The sequence below is a fragment of the Erpetoichthys calabaricus genome, chromosome 2 (genome assembly GCF_900747795.2).
Source record: "Erpetoichthys calabaricus chromosome 2, fErpCal1.3, whole genome shotgun sequence".
Classification (NCBI taxonomy): domain Eukaryota; kingdom Metazoa; phylum Chordata; class Cladistia; order Polypteriformes; family Polypteridae; genus Erpetoichthys; species Erpetoichthys calabaricus.
This window is the reverse complement of record NC_041395.2, coordinates 311325620-311329060: the sequence shown is the minus strand read 5'-3', so window position 1 is coordinate 311329060 and position 3441 is coordinate 311325620.

Below are 3441 nucleotides of genomic sequence, written 5' to 3'. Positions count from 1 at the left end.
ATATACCAACTCTTTAAATGCAATCGCTTTCTCTAATGAAGGACCGCCCTGACGTCCTTTGAATGGCTCAGCCCCCAAGGGTTGGAGAGCAGGGGGCAAAGCCCCATAGTTAACAAAAATAAATGGCTCAACGATGAACAAAAAAGACACAACACATGGATCTGAACCCCAGCCAGGAGAAGAGCACTTACCTGGAAGCACTTTGGAGGCACTTCTTTGCTGCTTAAATCCATTGGTAGACGGACCCTGGGGTCATTTTACACAGTTGAGGAGGATGAGTGCTGGTGTCTTATCTCTGACAACAAATGAATGGTATGAAGAAGAACCAGCAGTGTCAAAAAGCAGGTAAGCGTACATGAGGCAGATGAGGGCACGAGCCACATGGAAGGTCTGAGGTGTCGAGGTGCAGTTTGGCTGTGGAAAAAAATGTTAGGCTGGTATATTTCTTTCACTCCCACCCAAAAGACTTTACAAATCTCCAAAGCCTAGTTTTAGTGAGTTTTACATTTCACAATTCCTAAATTGTTTTATAATCTATAATCTCAACAATGGCTTTGGCACCTCCTTCATGAACTTTGCCAAGCAGCTCGAGCTGACCCTGCTATCCTGAACCTCACGTCTCCCTTAAAGGAGCAGACCACCCCAAAGACACTTGTCGCAGACAAGATGACAGAGCTACCTGCTGGTCCTGGGGGCACTCCTAACTTATATTCTGTAGTTAACAATTATACTTGATCCATATTCAGTAATGTGTTTCCAGATGTTTTGAATGGCTCCCTTAGGTATGGTTTTTGTGAATTATTACTCTCTATTATAGAAACAAATCTTTCGACGAGATGACTTTTTGGAAAAGATTTTTTCAAGTCCCGCGAGATGAGAATATTGCCATGATATTTTTAAAAGTCACGCCCTCCTAGCAACTATTGTCAAACAAGACCACGGTACTCTCACCTCTCAGTCTTGTAATTGCTTTTGACAGACACACTTCCTGCACTCTCACCTCTTATAAGTTTTAACGTTTTCCTCACTTTAAGTTCCCAATTAAAGAAGACGTATTATGTCTAAATCTTATTGTAGAATTTCATCACAAAGGGTTATCAGCAGAAGAATTAAGTACACAGGCAATCCTAACACGGAGAAACTAGGAAGTCAAACGAATTTACACCATAAATGTTGATCGGTTACACGGCAAATTGGCTAAATGTGTATCAATAGACTAAGCTGAAACAGTCGGTGGTGATCGCGCGGAAAATGCAAACAACAACTTACAATATCCTGAAGAATATGTACAACCGTTAACAACGTCTGGTCTTCCAACACACGAAATACTGGAGAAAGAAGGCTGTATCCAAGAAAGGTAATGTAGTACATCTTCCGCGGATAACATTATACACCAATAGAGATCTTGATATGCCATTTATATTAAAACGTTAACAGTTTCCCATTAGAATAGCTTTTGCAAAGACAACTAATCACAGAGACAAACATTTGAAAAAGAGAGAAAGAAACAAAATGCAATCATGGGCAGTTATACGTTGTGTGGATGCAAATGTAACACTTCACATGAAAATTTAAATCTGTTTAAATTGTACCTCCACATCCCCATATGCGAGCGGCAGAACCGCAAAGAGGCCAGCATGTAGTACTGGCCGGGGATTAGTTAGCGAAGTGAGCAGGGGGCAGAGCCCCCTAGTTTTATTTAAAATAAATAATTCATGTGTTCAGGTCTCTTCTGTTTTTCACATTTTTCTCTATTGCAGCCTTAATTTAAAATCATCCAACTTAACATTTTTCCTTGTCAAACATCATTCAACTCCCAAGAATGACAAATCAAAAACAAGATTTTTAGGAAGTTTTGCAAAATTTATTACAAATAAAGAACTGAGATATCACATTGACACAAGTATTTGGACCGTTTACTGAGTACCTCATTGAAGCACTGTTGGCAGCACTTACGACCTGGAGTCTTCCTGAAATTGTTGATTTTCTGCCCTTCTTCTCTGCAGATCCTCTCAAGTTCTGCAGAGTTGGATGTGGACCATTGATGGAAAGCTGTGTTCAGGTCTCTCCAGAGATGTTCAGTTGGGTTCAAGTCCAGGCTCTACCTGAACAATCCAAGAACATTCCCAGAGTTGGCCATAAGCCACCCCTGCGTTGTCTTTGCTTTGTGCTTAGGGTCATTCTCCTGCCCAGTCTGAGCTCCACAGCACTCTGGAGATGGTTTTCATTAAGGATAGCTCCATACTTCGCTTAAGCCTCCCAATCCCTGCTGCTGAAAAACAACTCCACAGTGTGATGCTGCCACAGCCGTGCTTCTCCATTAGAATGGCATTGTATAGGCGATGAGCAAGGCCTGGTTTTCTCCATAAGCTTAGAAATGAGGACAAACAGTTCAATCTTGGTTTCATTTGACCAGACACTCTTATTTCTCATGGTCTGAGAGTCCTTTAGGTGCCTTTGCGTTAACTCCAAGTGGACTTTCATGTGTCGTCTGGCCAATCTGCCACAGAGACCAAATCAGTGGAATGTAAGAGGAGTGGTCATTCTTCTGGAAGTTTCTCCACTCTCCACTCAAGTTAGCTGGAACTGAGCCAGAGTGACCATCAGGTTCTTGGTCATCTCTCTTACCATGACCCTTCTCCCCTGACTACTCAGTTTGGCTGGGCAATCACAACCAACTCTAGGAAGAGTTGTGGTTATTTTAAACTATGGAGGCTACTGTGCTCTTAGGAATCTTCAATGCTAAAGACATTTTTGTAGCCTTCCCCAGATTTGTACCTCAATCTGATTCTGCCTCCAAGGTATGCAGCCGAGTCCTTTTACTCCATGGTTTGGTTTTTCCATTGATACACAATGCCAGCTGTGTGCCATTCTTAATCCTGTCCAATCAACTGAATCAACCACAGGTGGACTCCAAATCAGGCAGAGAAACATCTCAACGGTTATCAATAAAATGAGGCGTGCCTGAGCCAGGTCATAGCAAAGGGTCTGAATACTTGCATGAGTGTGATATTTAGGGATTTTTTTAATAAATTTGTAAAAAATCCTAAAATCCTGTTTTTGCTTTGTCATTCTGGGGTATTGCCCGCTATTTGATGAAAGGAAAAATGTATTCAAGCACAAGGCTGCAACATAATAAAATGTGAAAAAAGTAAAGTGGTCTGAGTACTTTCTGAAGGCGCTAGATAGATAGATAGATAGATAGATAGATAGATAGATAGATAGATAGATAGATAGAGTGATGCAGAGCACTAATGGGCAGGCACCCCTTTCAGGATGGGTGCTGCTCCACTACTTTGCTGAGAAGCCATGATGAAGAAGAAAACAAGACATTTCATGTTCTATCCAGGAGGCAGGCATTGGATGCCAACAATATAAAGAGAGTTGGGATAGAGCAGAGACATTTACCCGACAAGGAGGTCAGTGAAATGGAATGACAGA